The sequence below is a fragment of the Staurois parvus genome, unplaced genomic scaffold (genome assembly GCF_062004578.1).
Source record: "Staurois parvus isolate SC_StPar_1 unplaced genomic scaffold, SC_StPar_1.0 ptg000019l, whole genome shotgun sequence".
Classification (NCBI taxonomy): domain Eukaryota; kingdom Metazoa; phylum Chordata; class Amphibia; order Anura; family Ranidae; genus Staurois; species Staurois parvus.
Window position 1 is genome coordinate 17,521,244 of NW_028317815.1, and position 20,105 is coordinate 17,541,348.

Sequence of the window (20,105 nt, forward strand, 5' to 3'; positions counted from 1 at the left end):
GACCTCCAAATTTCATGTGGCCTTCAGATTGGCACAACAAGAGAGCTTCATGGAATGGATTTCCATGACCGAGCAGCTGCATCCAAGCCTTACATCACCAAGTGCAATGCAAAATGTCAGATGCAGTGGTCTAAAGCACGCCGCCACTGGACTCTAGAGCAGTGGAGTCGTGTTCTCTGGAGTGAAGAGTCACGCTTCTCTGTCTGGAAATCCAATGGTTTGGTGGTTGCCAGGAGAACGGTACTTGCCTGACTGTATTGTGCTTGGGTTGAGCTTGGCCCCTTAGTTCCAGTGAAGGGAATTCTTAAGGTATCAGCACACCAAGACATTTTGGACAATTTCATGCTCCCAACTTTGTAGGAACAGTTTGGGGATGGCCCCTTCCTGTTCCAACATGACTGTGCACCAGTGCATAAAGCAAGGTCATTGATGAGCAAGTTTGGGGTGGAGGAACCTGACTGGCCTGCACAGAGTCCTGACCTCAACCTGACAGAACACCTTTGGGATGAATTAGAGCGGAGACTGTGAGCTAGGCCTTCTAGTCTGACATCCGTGCCTGACCTCACAAATGCGCTTCTGGAAGAATGGTTAAACATTCCCATAGACACAGTCCTAAACCTTGTGGACAGCCTTCCCAGAAGAATTGAAGCTGTTATAGCTGCAAAGGGTGAGCCAACTCAATATTGAACCCTATGGACTAAGACTTGGATGACATTAAAGTTCATGTGCAAGTAAAGGCTGTCGTCCCGGTACTTTTGGCAATATAGTGTATATTTGAATTTACCCAGCTTTTACTTTCTGACTGCCTATCTTGAGATGCTAAAATACCAGGGCAGCACCAAAACCCCCCAAATGACCCCTTCTTGGAAAGTAGACACACAAAGGAATTTGCTGAAAGGCATGTTGAGTCCATAGAAGATTTTATTTTTTGCTGCAAATTTTTGGAAAATGACACATTATTTTTTGTTTTTTTACACAAAGTTGTCACTTAAATGATATATTGCTCACACATGCCATGGGTATATGTGGAATAGCACCTCAAAACACATTCTGCTACTTCTCCCAAGTATGAGTATACCACATGAGATACTTTTTGGCAGCCTAGTTACATACAGGCCCTGAAAATCCAATGACCACCTCCAGGCTTTCAAAGGGCATATTTCCTCATGTCACTTCCTCACTACCTATCAAAGTTTTGGAGGCCCTAAAATTTTAGGATAGTACAAACACCTCCTCCCAAATGACCAATTTTTGGAAAGTAGACACCCCGAGGAATTTGATAAGAGGCATGGTGAGTATTTTCAGACATCATTTTAAGTCACAGGGTTTTGAAAAAGAAAAAATACATTTCCGTTTTCTTTCTTCGTTTTCCAAAAACTTTTGGCAACAAATGAAATCTGTAAAATACTCACCATGTCCCTTAACAAATACCTTTTTTTCCCAAAAAGGGGTCATTTGGGGGGTTGCTTTTACTATCCTGGCATTTCAGGGCCAACATTAGAAGCTTATGCCACACATCACCCACTTTTCTAACCGCTTGAAGAACACTTTGTTTCCATGAAAAAAATTTAGTTTTTGCTAGAAAATTACTTTACAAACATTATATATTTTTTAAATCAGAGGCCCTAGAGATTAAAATGATGGGTGTTTCATTTTTTTATGTGACACAGTATTTGCACAGTGATTTTTCAAATGCAAATTTGATGATGATGTTATGCCAAGTAAATAAATACAAAGCATGATATGCTTTAAAGTTGCAAATGCCAGTGCAACAGCGACAAACTACGAAAATCTTTAATATTCATAGGCAACGTTTCAAAAACCTTGACAGGTTACTACTTTAGATTCACACAGAAGGCATAGTGTTAGGATTATTGTCCTTAATCTGACATTTGTGGTAATACCTCACATGCATGGTGCAATCTCTGTTTACATACTGACAAGGGATCAACGCTTGCGTTTGCTTTTGCGCGCAAGCACGGGGATGGGGGCGGGGTTAATTTTTTGTCTTTTAATCATATATTTTGCTTTTTTTATTTTTACACTGTCCCTTTAATTTGTTTAAATCATTTTTATTGTTATCACAGGGAATGTAATTATCCTTTGTGATAGCAATAGGCATTGACAGGTATTCTTTTCTGAGAAATCTGGGGTCGGTTAGAATCTGCATCTCTCCTCTGCCCTTAAAGCATCTGATCACATCAATATCCTTTCCTTCTGCTTGCAAAAGCGATCCAGCAGCTAATTAGCTGCTAGGATTGCTTTTATATGAAAGCCGACCGCCAGCTGAAACAAAACAATACCAGGATGATGCCTGTAACTGCAGACATCATCCTGGTATAACCACTCAAAGTCCAGCGACATACCGGTATGTTGCTGGTCCTTGTTGGGCATATATGCAACAGCAGAGAACATAGGCATATGATGAATCGGGTTTGTGGACCAATATAAATGCAATTCATTCTTTTTTGTAATGTTGAGAGTTAGGCCCAAAAAAGTTTTAAATTCAGAAACCTCCCTCTGTAGGCTAGAGGGAGGAGAAAGCCAAATCCCTCCTCTAGCAGCAGCTATCAGCCGCTGCTCCTTCTGACAGGAGTAACACTGCAGTCATTCCTGTCAGTAAAGAGCAGGACAAGCGGCCAACTCGGATTCGCCCCGCCAACTTTGCCCCCCCCAGTCCCGGCCCTGGTACTGTGATACATTACAAGCTGTACTACAGTGAAGGAAATAAGTATTTGATCCCCTGCTGATTTTGAATGCCCACTCACAAAGAAATGATCAGTCTACAAATGGAATGGTAGGTGTATTGTAACACTGAGAGACAGAATAGCAAAAAAAAATTCAAAAGAAATGCACATCTAACAAATTATGCACTGATTTGAAGGTTCATGGTTTGATCCCCTTCACAAAACATGACTTAGTACTTGGTGGCAAATCCCTTGTTGGTAATCACAGAGGTCAGACGTATCCTGTAGTTGGTCACCAGGTTTGCACACATCCCAGGAGGGATTTTGGCCCACTTCTCTTGGCAGATCCTCTCCAAGTCATTAAGGTTTGATGGCTAATGTTTGGCAACTCGAACTTTCAAATCCCTCCACAGATTTTCAGTCGGATTAAGGTCTGGAGACTGGCTAGGCCATTCCAGGACCTTAATGTGCTTCTTCTTGAGCCACTCCTTTGTTGCCTTGGCCGTGTGTTTTGGGTCATTGTCATGCTGGAACACCCATCCATGACCCATTTTCAATGCCCTGGCTGAGGGAAGAAGGTTCTCACCCAAGATTTGATGGTACATTGCCCTGTCCATCGTCCCTTTGATGCGGTGCAGTTGTCCTGTCCCCTTAGCAGAAAAACACTCCCAAAGCAGAATGTTTCCACCACCATGTTTGACAGTTGGAATGGTGTTCTTGGGGTCATAGGCAGCATTCCTCCTCCTCCAAACACGGTCAGTTGAGTTGATGCCAAAGGGCTCGATTTTGGTCTCCTCTGACCACAACACTTTCAACCAGTCCTCCTCTGCATCATTCAGATGTTCAGTGGCAAACTTCAGACGAGCCTGGACATGTGCTTTCTTGAGCAGAGGAACCTTGCGGGCAATGTAGGATTTCAATCTTTGTCGACGTAATGTGTTGCCAATTGTTTTCTTGGTGACTGTGGTCCCAGCTGCCTGGAGATCATTCACAAGATCCTCACATGTAGTTCTGGGATGATTCCTCACTGTTCTCATGATCATTAACACTACACGAGGTGAGGTCTTGCATGGTGCACCAGACCTAGGGAGACTGACAGTTGTTTTGTGTTTCTTCCATTTGCGAATGATTGCACCAACTGTTGTCACCTTCTCACCAAGCTGCTTGGCAATAGTTTTGCAGCCCAGTCCAGCCTTGTGTAGGTCTACAATCCTGTCCCTGACATCCTTGGACAGCTCTTTGGTCTTTGCCATGGTGGAGAGTTTGGAATCTGATTGTTTGATTGCTCCTGTGGACAGGTGTCTTTTATACAGGTAACAAAATGAGATTAAGAGGCTGCTTCTAATCTCAACTTGTTACCTGCATGAAAGACACCTGGTAGCCAGAAATCCGGCTGAATGATAGGGGATCAAATTCTTATTTCCCTCATGAACCTGCAAATCAGTGCATAATTTGTTAAACATGCATTTCTTTTGAATTTTTTGTAGCTATACTGTCTGTTACAATACACCTACCATTCGATTTTTAGACTGATCATTTCTTTGTGAGTGGGCAAACATTCAGAATCAGCAGGGGTCAAATACCTATTTCCTTCACTGTAAATATCAGGTACCATAAACAGATGTATTTCTATACATTCTAGTTTCTGTAATCCTACACATTTAATGGAAACTTATTAAAGTGGAACTATATTCTCTCAATAAACATTCATACTTTTTTTTACATTTCTTTAGATTCTTCCTGGTTTCTTGCCTAGGATTCCAGGAAGTAAATGCTACAAGAATGATTTGCCCTTACTCAAAATGGCCATGGATAGAAATGCTAGAGGAGTGTTTTTCAAAGTGATTTATCAACAAAATAATGCATGGAGACATTGATGGATGGGTGAGTTTGCACCACTTGATGGTGCTCGGATACAGTTATGTACGTTCCCTTTTAATATATACCATGGTATCTGGCAGCTGACTATGACATTCAGGCTCCATGCACACTAGCATTTTTTTGTAATCTCAACGCTAGAAAAAAATGCTGAATGAAAAAAGCTGATAATAGCATTTTTGTGCTGGCTTGTAGTATCGTTTAAGAGTATTTAGAAGTGTGCATTATATTAGCATTTTTACAGCACATGAAGAAGAAAATTCTTGAAAAAAGCTGGTAGGAACGTTTTAGTAGCATTTAGGAGCATTCAGAATTTTTTTCTGCTGTGAAAACACTTCCAAAAACTGAAAAAAGTGTTTTTGTGCTCCTAAACGCTGAAGCTTGAAAAACACTTCTAGTATAAAATAGTGTGCATGGACATATAGGATAACACTGTTATATACAAAATGCTCATAATAGCTTCTAAGAACTTAAAAAAAGCTAGTGTACATGGAGCCTCAGACAAGGGGAGCTAGACTGTGGCCAGTGAGAGTAGAAAATGCCCCGGCATCAGTGGGAATAAATAATACTTCAGGCTTGTATGTCAGTGGAAGTTAGAAAATTACACAGCGCCTGTAGTCAGCAGGTGGACGAATAGTGCCCCATTATTGGTATCAGTGGGAGGAATAGCGCCAATTGTTATTATCAGTGGGAGGAATAGTAAACCATCATTGGTATCAGTGGGAGGAAAAGTACCTCATGGTTGGTGTCAGTAGAAGTTATAATATCCTATTGTTAGTATCCGTGGGAGGAATAGTGCCCCATCACTTGTGTCAGTGGAAGGAATAGCATCCCAAGGGCCAGATAAAGGCAAGCAAAGGACCACATCTGGTGGACTTTCATATCTACTGCCCTAGCTTTTATGAATGAATAAATCAAACTACATTAAAACATGTTAATTAATGTTACCCATTATGAATTAACTTAATATTATGGTGAGATTGACACAGCACTTCAGTCTTAAAATCTCACAACATAAATTATATAGAGAGCATAAAGAATCTCATACACAAACAATATCTTCCAGTGAATAAACACATTAAAATCTGTAATAAATAACAGAGAATGTCAAAAAAGTCCAACAATTGTGAACTAATAAAATGCCAGTGCCTATGTATTTTACCAAATCTTCTAATGTCACACCTCTCCACTGTTTCACCCATATAAATCAAAACTCAACTTCTAACAGCTCTTTACAAACAAGGCTGATACAGTACATCTTTGTTGCACTTCAGGCTAGGTAATCCTTTTCATCTTTGTCACTCTTTTCCACTTCCGAAGAATTCAGTTCTTGCCAGTAATGTTAATATTCCTCAATAAATCTGAAAATGATGGCCAATTCACTGCTATGTATTGACATTGTATGTACCTTTATGCCTCTCATCGTTGAGCTTATTTCTCTGTTCTTTTATTGCTTTGTGATTGTTATTTCTCAATTCTATGCAAATAAAAAGTAAATTATAAAAAAAAAAATTCCTCAAGAAAGATAGAAACTGATTGAAACAAGCGACTTTAACAGTATTTTAAATCCTGCTCTTAATAAATATACTGCAACTGGTGTTGATGGTGCATGGAAGGATACAGGTTTTCCTGGACAGTTGAGAGAGCTGGAACAGATTAACATCTGAGGGGCAAGACGTCCTGAAGTACTTCAATATTCATATTCTCCTAACATGTATCAGTCCTTGCTTCTAGCTTAATGGTATGGGACATGAAAGCAATCTTAAGAGGAGTGTTAATTATGGATATTTTTTTGGTTAAGAGCTCCTCTAGAAATTGGGAGGAAAGTCTTATGCAAGAAGAGGCAAAAAAAACAGTATATTTCTAATCTGTCTGTAAATACCCGGAATAGATGGTGGGAAGCAACAACAATACTAAAATGTGTCCATAATTTGTGCAGAAAACAAGTTAATTTTTTCCAAGCAAAAATATTTAGAGGAAGGAGAAAGTATAGGGCACTTTCCAATAATGTCCAATCTCAATAAAATCCCATGGTGATTAGTTCTATAAGGACTAAAGATGGCGGGCTGGGCTCACCTGTAAGACAGAGGAAATAATGGATAGCTACACTGAGTTTTTAGGTAACTACGTATATAATACAAAAGTCAACTGCCCTTCTGCCAAAGCATTTCAATTTCTTGATGCATTAGATATACCATAATTGTCAGATGAAGAAAAGCGATCCTTGGACCCCGCACTTTTACAGTAGAGGAAATTACTGTATCTGTAGCAGATTCCTTCCTTCCAAAGGCCCCTGGAATTGACAGGTTTCCATCAGAAATATTATATATAAAAATACTGCCAAGTTCAGTTCCTGGAGCTCCTGTAAGTGTTTGAGGAGGCTTTTAAACAGCGAGGTCTTCCAGAATAAATGAGAGAAGCAAGAATAATTGTCCTGCGGAAAATGGGAAAGGATGAACTCCTCCTGGAGTCATATTGTCCAATTTCACTTCTTTCCTCCAATGTGAAGATACTAGCACGAGCATTGACAAACAGACTGGCCAAATATATGACTAAGTCAGGCCATAGACGATGCAATATTTTTTCCTGCAACCACATTTTGCAGAAAAGAAAACAGCTCGATTCCCCCATCAATGCAGTGTTGATGGGGTTATCCCTCCTACGGAGCTTTTGAGTTCTCCCGGCTAGGGGGAGTGGGGGGGGAGCCATCCCTGCCAGGATTACTGCTATAGGCCCTGGCAGTAATTGTATGAAAAATCCAACAGGCTTGTTGTATCCAAGTCATACAACAATCAAATTGGGTACAATCAACCTGCCCATAGATGGTTTGAATCTCATCTGGTCCCTGCTGAATCGGCTGAAATTCGAACCATCTATGGCCAGCCTAAGCTAGTACATGTTAATTGATCAAGGTTCATCCCTGCAACAGCTGTCAACATTAGATGTTTATTCTTGTGCAACTCCCCATGGATAATCAGGGACAAGAAGCAGTGCTATCTCTAGACGCTGTAAAGGCATTTGATAGCATAGAGTGGCATTATCTACAGTATGGGCAGTGTTAACAGCATTTGGTGTGGGGCCTAATTACATTAACTGGTTACAAATATTATACTCTTCAGTGGTGGCAAGAATAGGGCTTAATAATATACTATCCAAGCAAGTTGTGCTTCAAAGGGGAGCAAGGCAGGGATGCCCACTGTCTGCATTATTGTTTGCTTTAGCAGTGGAAATATTGGCAATAGGCATAAAATGCCTTAATGCAGCAAATATTAACATTTGGACAGTTCTCCTGTTTTCACATTACCTGGAATAAGTATTTCCTGCTTTGATTAGATCCCATACAGGGCACTCAACCAAATGGAGGCTTTCCAAATTAAAATAGTTGACTTTTTAAAATATTTATGAATGTTGATTTCAAAATACCCATTAGAAAAACTAAAACTTATTTTTTCTCCAGTTTTAGACAAATTTAAAAGTAAATGTTCCAGTTGTTGTAAACGTCCTCTAATTTAAACTGAATTTATTTTCTAATGGAGATTAAGGGATGATATGATCAACATGTGTAAATATGTAAGTGGTCCAGATAGTGAAATAAGTGTAGAGTTATTCACTTTGAGGTCATCACAGAGGACAAGGGGGCACTTTTTACAGCTGGAGGGAAAGAGATTTAATCTCCAAATACGAAAGGGCTTCTTCAAAATAAGAGCTGTGAAAATGTGGAATAGGCTCTCTCAGAAGTTGGTTCTGACCAGCTCAGTAGATTGTAGGCCTGGATTATTTCCTAAATGCACATAAAATAACTGAATACATTTATTTAAAGGTAAGGTTGATCCAGAAAACACCTGATTGCCTCTTGGGGTAATAGGAAAGAATTATTTTCCTGCTGGAGCAGATTTGATAAAGCTTTATTCATTTTTTGTGTGTGTTTGTTGTTTTTTTCTCTGTTGGTTGAACTTGGTGGACTCATACCCGTAAAAAAATGCAGCATATCGCAGTATTGCCATTACTAAGGCAAATAAGCTCTAAAAAGAGACTTATTTGTCAATTGTATGTGGCACTGCACAGTAAAATACAAACACAGATTAGAACAGCATTTTTCAACCTGGGTGCCCAGGCACCCTGGGTTCTCCTTAGGTTTCTTCAGGGTGCCTTGACAAACTGCCTAAAAATTGCCCAAACCTTGTACACAAGCCAGCAGGTATATCAAACTTGGCTTTTGGTTACACAAAGCCACAGGTTTTCATTGGGCACCATTACAACCTTCTATCAGTTGGTGTCTCAGCAACCAATGACATAATCAGTTAATAAGGAGGACATCGGGTGTCTGCACAGCATCCCTGTTTGCCCCTATCCAGCAGTCCTTGGGTCACATTAGCTGAGTGAGGGAGAAGAGAAACAATGGAATACTAGTCAGTACCAGTGTGCAAAGGTGTATTTGCTTTGGAAAACTAAATCATCTCTAACGTCGGGTGTTCTATATGAGTGGATGTTGCTGCAATATGTAAAACTATCAGTTTAATATTTTACGTTTTAAAATGGGGTGCCTCAAGATCATTGGCTGCTTGGCTGAAAGATGACTTATCATACTCCTGCAAAGTTATTTCAGTGGCAGCGTAGGGAAACTCCAAATTGTCCTAGATGTGATGGAGGACCAGCTGACCTAAAAACAATCTATAGAAATGTTCTAAGCTTCATAAATATTGGAGAGATATTTTTACATTTCATATATTTAATTTATCAGATAAACATGATACCTGAACTTACTATATGCTTTTTGAATATGTTTGATGAGGAATCCATCCCTATTGAAGCACAGATCCCTAATATAAGCTTATTATTTCTAGTACAAAATATAATAACCCAAAAATGGATACCCTCAAAACCCCAATAATAAAAAAAATATAAAAACAGGTTAATACGGAGCAATTTGCTCATAATGGACCAAACTTTGTTTATGCTACCAGTGTATTCCTCATTACACTCTATTGGTCGATTCTGTTGCTATGTTGCTACACATTGTACTTGAATTTACTGTCTTATTGTTTATGTTTTCCAACTTGTCATGTTGGTGGGTTGCATCTCCGTCTTTCTGTATAATGTTTCTAAAAATTCTTAATAAATATATTGAAATATAAAACAAGTTAATACTACCTTAACCAGAGACACATTGGTATTTCAACACTAGAATTCCTTTGTTGCAGGTGGCCAGCTTAAACATGTATTGAACTATGTGTTAACTAAAAATACCTACATTTTTATTGCATCATTTACTGGAAAGGGTAATTAGCAGTGTGCACAGGGTTCCTCTGGGATTTCTAGTGTTAATATGTGGCTACACCGCTTAAGCACCTGATAGATAAATGCATGTACAAGCTATTTGGATCTGAGCATAGGCATATCTTGTTTCTGTTCAATAGTAGGTCAGTAGCTAGACCTAACCCTTGTAGCTCTCCTCCACTTTGTGTTTGTTTGCATCAGATTGGCATTGTGTCCACAGTAGCATTTGCGCTGGCAGAGTATGACTGGCCATAGAGTGATTACTTTGACGCAGTTGGCCAGCTTAAAAAAGTGCTGAAATATGTGTAAACTAAAAATTCCTATTTTTTATTGCAACGTTTGCTGGAAATGGTAATTAGCAGTGTGCAGAGGGTTCCTCTGGGATTTCTAGTGCAATGCGCACCCAGCACAAAGACAGATACGCAAATATGCAGCCCCATGGAAAAATCTACAGTGGTGCTGCAGTGCCGCTTGGCGCCAAGGTTACTGATCACCAGTTTTGAACTGAAGGCAAGTCTTTTTAGATTTGCTGCAGCCATAGTGCCAGTTTGTAAAACTGGCGCTATTAACAACCACCTGATTCTGTTTCTGTTGCATGATTCGGTAAAGCTACTGAAACTCATGGCAGGACTTTTTTTAATCTAGCACAGGATTTTTTTAAAGGCCAATACCACTGGAAAAGTGGCACAAATGTTTTACTGACTTTCCCGCTTTATTTGGCATAACCGTTATCTTACAATATCATCTGGTTTATTGCACAACTGCATTATTGCAAATTAGATTCAGCATTGACAAAGGTAAAGTTATGCAGTTAAGGTCAAAATATGCATGTAACTTCAAATAGGAAGGGGTAAGATACCATTTATACAACAGCTGGTATGCTACAGGGAAGATGACAGCAATAAGGCTCTATTCAGACCACGCAGGTGCGACGGAGTATATGTGTGTTTCCGCACATTTTCCTCAAGTCGCATTCATTACAATGGGCTACCTTATGTGCGAGAAGCACATAAAAGAAGTCTCTGATCCCTTTGAAAAATCACACTGCCCCGAACCATATGGTGCTGTGGCATCATCCGTTTTGAAGTGCGCAAGAATGCAAGCATTAGCAGATGTGTGTGGGGTGTCATTAATGGCACCGCTGTATGTCGGCTGAAGGGCAGTGTGTTTCTATGAATGTCAGGAAAACGATTTTGCGCATGTTCCCGACACACATAAAGTGTAAACATAACTTGAAACTAGGTGAAAAGGTAGTTGGTTGGCATGGAGATGTCCATATATTGCCTATTGGTCTTAGCTCCGATGCAGTGAAAAATTCAGTTGCACAGTTCATAGCTTACAATGTATTTGTGCAACATACACTGTATAACAGATGTTGTAAAAAAGGGATTTTCATTAGTTTGATGATTTACAAATGAATGGCTGGAAACCTGTTGGGCAGCTTAAGCCACACCTTCAGTCTTGCAAACCAGATCGAAAGATTTTCTTATGGAGAATAGGCTGAATTACATCAAAGTGTGTTATTACTTTAAGTAATGGTTGTGCAGCACAGGCAATGGTGTGTAGTTCCCAGGGGCGGACTGACCATTTGGAAACTCGGGCACTGCCCGAAGGCCTGCGGTCAGTAGGGGGCCCCATGAGATGCCCCTGGTACCTTTTTCATAGGCTTTTTTGAGTTTGGGCAAGGACACAGGGGCCCCATGATCCCTTATTGCCCGGGGGCCCCATGAGTTGTCAGTCCGCCCCTGGCAGTTCCATAGCTGATTTCACCTTTCATCAGCAGTCAGAACAATGATGGATTTAAGTTGCTGCTACGGTTTAAAGCCCAATTGAAGCCTCTGGTTTTTTCAATGTTATGCAGTCAGGTTGCATAACAAGCAAGGAATATGTCATTTTTAACCTCCCTGGAGGTATTCCCGAGTGTAGCTTGGGGTAAAGTTTCAGCACCACAAGCGGTAACCCCGAGCTACACTCAGGAATACCCTGCAGCATTGCTCCGGGATCTCTACTTCACTTACCTTGTCCTGCGTTCCCGTGATGTCCCCCCTGCAGCGTCCCCGGCAATGTAATCCGGCCGATGCATCTGTCTTCCGGGTTCCATTCCCTGAAACGTCAGGATGTACGGGGACGGAACTGGCGGGAAATTTTAAAATGTCAAAAAGTGACATTCACTAAATACACTAAAATCACATAGTAAAACATTACTACATTAAACCATTGCACATACATTTTGTCCCTAGTGCTTTGTCCTGTGCCCTGCCTACATTTTTACTGGTCTTTCTGCCTTGAATCTGAGAAATGTCCATGGCGTCCAAAAAGTGTCCCTTTAGGTAAAAAGCAGTTTTAGATCAGCTAGAGAACAGCAATAGTAAATTAGAACCACTTGCAGAATTGAGTGATAATGCATCATTGGGGAAATTCGTCATCAGACACTGAAAACGATTTTGCGACTTTGCTCAATGATGTGCGAACATGGTGCTCTATTTCAAATTTCAATGTTTTTGGTTTGATTATATTACTGAATTACATGTATTATTATTATATTATTAATTTTTATGATTATTTATTAAATTATAATTTAGGATTTCGCATTTCAAATTTTAACATACCCGGGATGTTTACTAGACTCTTGTTCGGACAGATTTCAGTGAGTTATTCCTAAAAATTACAGGCCTACAATAAAAAAACTACATCTTTCCATGCAAAAAAATGTATCGCTTTGAGCACAGAAATACTGACATAATCAGACCGCTAGGGAGGCTACAATGTTGTTTTCAAAAAGTATATACAATTCATATTGCAAAGACTGCCCTGTGTCAGCAGCGCACTAGAGAGTCAGACTTTTGCTCTCATCAGCTGTGGTCCAGGTCTCCAGCAGCCTGACACTCCCCCTGCAAAGTGCCCAAATCAATGCTGTTCAGGGAGCATGGATACTGTTGATTGGAGTAGTGTGTATGATTGTGGTGCCATGTAGGATGTGTGGGGCAGGGATCTAACTCAGGTACTGCACATCTGGCATTGCACCGCTTGGTACTCTGGTCGAACCTTAGGGGGCCACAAACAGTCTCGTGGTAAGCTCCGCACACCACGTTAGGCATCACACCACTGAATGAATGTATTTATTGAAACTGTAGTTTATTGTATGATTGGTATGTGGCATATTTATGCGCTGCGTTGCAGCACAGGGCGGAATGTACCCCATGTAAGTATCTTGTTTTTTTATACTTATGTAAAAAATAAAGTATATTTTTCAAAAAAAAAGTGTGTATGCTTGCATAACAAAAAAAAGTGTTCAATTTTGCTTTAAAGGCTAAATTTACCTTTAAAAAAGAATAAATGCGTTACTTTTGCGAGAGAAAAATGTATACCTTTTTCACACAGGAGCCTGCAATGCATTGCACCAGCAATAAGTGTATTATGGAGGCAATGTCAGGCTCTTGCAGGCTTTTCCTCCAGCTCCTTGCCCATACAGAGGTAAGGTTTTTAGTTCCAGAGGTGGAGAAAGTGTAAATGAACCACAAATGTGGTGATCACCACACTTGAAGATCCATTGAGAAATACAAGTCTATTTGCAGCAATGGCAGATGAAAACCAAAGGGTTAAGATACAAGTATGTAAAATAACTCACATGACTTTATGGACTAACACTAATGGGTGTCAATGACAATCCCCCATATTATGTATGAATTTGCAATGTACAATAGACAGAGGCATACATGATGTGCTTTTTTCCAACTTTAGAAGGTATGCCACATGCAAGTGCAACATGTTTTTTCATCTGCATGGTAAATACCCTGTTGGCTGAAAGAATCATTGAAAACTCTGCTGGCAAAGAACTATGTATAGGTACACATTTTCACTCTTCTTCTAAAACCATTTTTATGGGGATTACTTTTGAACATTATTCTGAATTGAGTTCATTTTTAGTGTGTGAATTACAAAGCAACGGTAGTACTTTCTTATTTGGCTGGCCATAGAACCCAGAGTGCCTATATCACTTCACCATCTGATGCCCTTCCATCTTATCTCACATCAATAAAAATTTACTCAGTAGCTGTGACCCACTGAAAGAACAATGTCCCAACAGATTCTGGCAGGTATTTTTATTATTTATATATAAAGATGATTTCAAATTCTACAGGTCATGCTGTAGCAATGAATTCCTAAACGATAAGTGCACTTTAAACAAAGTGCATTTATCCCTTTTGCCCCTTGACTTTGATCTAATTTAAGGAAGCACAGAACATGCAGAAAACGTTACATTGTTTGATGTCCATTCTGCATGGAGTGTACCTGCTTCTCTTGACTCTTCAGAATTACCTTGACTTTACGTCAACACTCTTTTATCAGATTAGGGCAGAACACGCTCCAGTCAGAGAACAAGACCTATGCTATAACACTTTGGATGGAGGGATGCAAACAGAGCAGCTCTTTATGTTAAACAGAAAGTTGTACAAACCTATATAATACAGGTATGCAGCACATACTGACAATCACAAGCATAACATTACTGTATGTTTCCACAAAACAAGAAAACAATGCATTCTTTTCTTGGACCCTAACTCATACACAAGTCCCAAAATCTAAAATCAAGGTGCATTAGTGTCTACTTTATACAGTGAATCCATCAAACATCAAACTATGGATTGGACATCTACACAGCTTTGCTTTGTCATCCTGGTTCCCCCCACACTGTCAGTACAGTAAGAACGTCCACTGTGCTCTCCAGCAATTGCAACGATAGGGGCGTTCCTCTCCTGTTGTGAATGGCACAAGTGGTATGCTGTGGGCTGTAGAAATAACATTTGAATCATTTTTCAGTTTGTTAATAGTCTATATCCTCCCAAACACATGCAGGGCCTTTCACACTGCCAATTAAAACACCAAATGGGTTATGCTCAAAGAGGCCACTCTTCTGGTACAAGTATAGATTCTTCATATTGATAGATCCTTATCCTGTCAAACCAATCAAAGTTTTAGTTATGACCCACTAAAAGAATTATATCCAATTTGTGAGATTTCTCTTCACTTCCTATCTCAGAGACTCAACAGGTAAGTTGAAGAATCTTTCCAAAGTGTGCAGAATTCCCCTTAGAGGCAACTGTCACAGGAACATGTATCCTCTAAGATTTATCCTCACCTCTTGTTTTGCTGACAGCCACAACATTTTGGATTTCCTATCATTTTCGGTCTTGGTGACAGTGGTCACCAGGATGATTAGAGAGGATGTATCTTTCCCGTAGGGGGCACAACCAGCAATAAAAAAGTGGTTCTAATCCTCTAAACAAATATAAGCCTAACATCAGCTAACACTTTTAAGCAGTTACAGCTATGCAGCCCTAAAGAAAAAATGTTTGGCAGAGAACACACGACAGCTGTTCGTTCTGCCGTGAAATCATGCAGCAGCATTGCCACACTCTGGACAGGTTATTCTGACATTAACATAGTTTTAAACGAACTTTCAGTAATCAAACAAATAAAAGCCTGACATCAGCACTTTTTGAGCAGTTACACCAACAGTATTTTTTCTTTAGAGAAAAAATTTAAACCATATAAATAAAAGTTGACTGTTGTAAGCCTCCAGTATATGGTTTGCCTCAACATCTTTCACTTTTGCTGGACAGCTTGGTCTGCAGTTAAATGTGGAGAAAAATATGAATAAAGGCATTTTCTATGTAGCACCCTCTTAGGTAGCTAGGGGGAGTGCTAGCTTCAATTGCTAGTTAGAGGCTGAGCCTGGGTGTAATAGCCAGGTGGGTAGAATTTAGGCCAGAGCTGAGAGGCTCTGCAGACCAGCTCTCTGGAATTTCCCCCTGCTCTAGGACTTTGGAGAAAGATCTAGAAGCAGTGGGCGGAGGTGAGGAGTGGCCGGTCTGTACTCTTAGGGGATCATGGCCAATCCCCAACATGAGGCTTGGCAAGGGGCCTTGACAGCCTTTAAGAGTAACTGAGCCTGCTCAGCAGCAAGAGAGTTGAAGGAGGGTTGAGGGAAAGTTGGAGGAGAGTTCGGGTGGAAGAGGAGGATGTAAAGTTGGAGAGCAGGAGACTGGGAGAGGGCCCAGATGAGAGAGGGGCTCACCTACCGGCAGGGAAGCTTGGAAGGAGGAAAGCTTGGAACTTCACTGGCCCCCTGAGAGAGGACCACCTGTGTGGCAGGGAAGGAGAGGCTGAGCTAGAAGGCCTGGTAGCAGCCATGACCAAAAGGCAACACAGGAGAAGGACTAAGTGCACACCCTGGGCCAGATTGGGGAAGTAGCACTCTGGTGGGAAAACAGATTATCAACTACCTGGGACTGTCTTACTCTAACGTGGCAGACACTGGATCGCCTGCTCAGGGATTTCCCTTAGATAGCTGGATGAGAGGAGTATTCATCTAGCATCTGGGGTGGTACAACTGGAGACTCTGGCTAGCTCTCCAACAGAGACTGTTTTGCTGTAAAAACTTGTATATAGTTCCAGAAGGTTGTCCTTGGTTTTTCACTTCCATTGGGCATCTCGTACACTCCTAACCCTATCCAAGTTCTAAATCCCCTAATAAAACATCAGAACAAGCTCAAGGACTGGTTACTGTCTCCTGAATGCAAGTTGATGTGAAGAGTGCCTGTTGCCTGGTGGTGCAGGACTATAGAGTGACCCAAAACTTCAGCAACTCCTAAGGGGGTAGTGCTACATGTATAAAAAGTTACTTACCGGGTAACTTCATTTCCAAGAATCTTCCAGAAAAGAATATGAATGAATGGCTCAGCCCACCTAAACCAGGCTTACATCCAAATATTAAAGTGTCAGATACCTATCAGCCTCAGTAATATTAAAGTGAAATTCCAGGCTATTCCAAACTATGAATAAATCTGCTCCCACACCCCCCTTCTAAATCCTATTCTAACTACCCTGTGAAAGGAAGATGCTTATACTCACCTATTCTTGCTTCGGTCCTGTCACATTATCAGCAGCTGCTTCAGAGCACTGTGTACATGCTAAAGAGTAGCCTGGCTAGGGGGGAGCATAAACACACAGGATTGTCCTCTTTGCGGATAATATTTATTTTAGGTCCATCCCAAAAATCACAATGTATTGAATACCCGGAGCCTTAAAGTGTACAAGTTCATTGTACACTTCTAGGAAGCACACAGCATGTATTGACCTTAAGTTTTTGGGGGTCAACATCATCTGGTAAGAGGCAGCGTGATTGGTGTTGGTGAAGAAGTTTTTCCTCTTGGTGATCTCTTGCGAATCTGTTGGATTTCTGTTGGGTCCTTGATCGATTAACTTTTCTTCCACACGTTAAAGTCTTTTGGATTGGACTTTTTGTTATATTTATTATGTCCTTGGAAGTTTAAATTTAGGGCTGCAGTTTTTTTTTCATTCTGCTTCAGAAGATTGCCAACTGAGGCTGAAATGACTGTGTGGTGATGTCACCCATAGGCTTGCTATGGGGCATCTGTTGTGGGCTGAAAATTTGACCTAGTTGCTCCCCTGAAAATCTGCTCCAGCATTACCCTTGCCTTTTCTGCAAGGGCTCTCACGCAGTGAGCTAATTTTGAAAACCGTATTCCCCTTTTTATTGCATATGATATTCACTGTGTGATAGAGCTTTTGGATGCTCATGAATGCTCAGTGCCCTGTGTATAATATAAAATGGTTGTTTAATTGTCTCCAATCTTTAGAGATCTCCAAGTAGACTAGAATTGTCCTTCTTACATCCAAGTAATGGAAAGTTAGTTCTTTTGCATTTGTTGGATTATCACAGAAGGATGGAATATTTTATATTCTGGGGAATTGGGCAGCTACTTGTACAGTAGAAGAAAGTCCAGGTCTACTCTAAGTATAACTCTTTTTGGAAATACCTACAAAAAGATGCCTGCATAATAAAAAGCCTGTATCACACTGAGTCTCCTAGTGGTAGCCAGTGCAACTAACAGTTTTCAGGGTAATACATGTGCATGAACATTGACTAAAAGGTACAAATAGGAAAAGCTGACGTAACACTGTTTTACCCCACTGTGGAAAAATCTTGTACATTGGAGGACAGCTTCTGGGGAGGGATTTTTAAAATCTTATAACTAATGGATTATCTGCTAATCTACATTGTAAAATCCAAAAAAAAGCAGACAGGGCAAATTGTTTCTGAACAATCTAAGAAAGAAAACCATTAGGGATTTCTCTATTGTTCCAAATTCACTCCATTGCCTTTCTGTAGCTAACAGGTCTAAGAGAGCCCCCACCCCCAAATGCTTGCTTCTGCCAATATCAATGTTTGGTTGCTTGGAAGCCCTTGGGACATATTTGCAAGATTTTCCCACTATACCAAACTCAGCTCGACCAATTCAGGTACTGGGATTTGAGTGTTTATTGCTTTCTGCGATCCATGTCAGTTTGCAAAGAAAAATTCTGCAATTACTTTGAATGGCTTCATGCTCATTGTACTGCTGGCATTGAAGAGGTCATAAGACCCAGCAACCTCCTGGTTGATCTTAAGGTTGATATCAGGACCACTAGCAAAGATTCAACAGCTGTCTGAATGCTTTCTCTTTTTTTATGGGGCAGATTTTTTTTCTGGACTGTAAAATCTGTACTGTAGCCTGGGTAGGAACTAGATTTTAGGTTTCTATGTTTATAATCCACCTAATTTCCCTTAGATGACTGAGAGCCTCCTTTAAATCTATCTTTATTTTAGATTCTGATCAAGCAAACAGATAATCCAAGTATGGGACTAAGCAAATTTTCTTTCTTTCCTAAGTCCTCATGCACACTGGACGTTTTTACAGCGGCTGTTGTTGACGTTTGACGTTTTTTATTTACAGCCAGTAAACCCCCCAGCATGTTATCCTATGTGTCCATGCACACATAGGCTGTAATCAACGTTTTTTTGGCTGGAAAAAAACACCCAAAACTAGTGGGTTTCTAGAGGAGTTTTTCAGCTGTAAAAATGCTGAAAAGCTGGAAAACACGGTAAAACGCCAAACCGGCATTTTTTTAGCGTTTATAAAGTGACAATTTTTTTTTTATAAATTTGATTTTTTTTGGAAAAGGAAAATTATTACTGCTTTTCCAGATTATGTTTGGGATGCTCTTGCTTCTACATGTCCTACATGTAACCAGATCATACCAAAGTTGATTTGCAGCTCTTTTGGCTTTGTTCTCTTTGTTTGGCTTTGTTGATATTCTGCATGCTTCTGCAGAGTCATTTCCCATTGTCATTTGCATTTCTATTGTCTCAGATTACAGCACTGTGTGCAAAACAGGAAGTGACACAGTGCCCTCCTGCTGAGCCATTTTCATTGTCATTTGCATTTCTATTGTCTCAGATGATGGCACTGTGTGCAAAACAGGAACTATCACACATGCCATCATATGTGTGTTTTTTGTTGACACTGTTTTGTGTATAGATATTTGAGTTGAGGTTTTTGTTTTTTGGGGTACTTTTGCATGCATTTGCATGTGTTATTTCTCATCAATCCCAATTTGGGCACACTTGATGCACTAGTCCCATTTGGACTAATTGGATGTTCACCATCACCTTTATATCCAATTAGGATCAATTTACACATACATTTTGTGTGATTATTGCTGACACTTTCTTATATCACTTTGTTTATTGTCTTTCACGTGATCATTTTTCACCATTATGATCCCTGGAGGATCAGGCTTCATATTTGGACCTCACAGTATATAGGTTAGAGCCTATGAGGTTGCAATCACGTTGTGTACTTTGTCTTACATTATTTTTATCTATATTTATATATGTTTCATTGATATATTTTTTCACCTGTATTTGTTTTATTCACTTATGCACTTTTGTCATTACCGCTACATCATTTATTATTATAAAAGTGAACATGTGGCCACCTACGTGTAGCTTCAGTATGCAGTTTGCATGGCTATATGCCTAACTGAGTCACATTCAGATACTAAGTGAACATGTGGCCACTTGCGTGTAGCTCTGTTATGCAGTTTGCATGGCCAAATGCATAACTGGGCCACATGCAGATGCTAAGTGAACATGTGGCCATATTTCAAAGGCCAACTGCATAACTGAGTTATATGTAGAGGCAAAGGCAACATGAGGCCACCTACGTGTAGCTCCAGTATGCAGTTTGCATTGCCAAATGCCTAGCTGAGTCACATGCAGATGCTAAGTGAACATGTGGCCATCTGTGTGTAGCTCTGTTATGCAGTTTGAATGGCAAAATGCATAGCTGGGCCACATGCAGATGCTAAGTGAACATATCGCCATTTTTCAAAGGCTAGCTGCATAACTGAGCT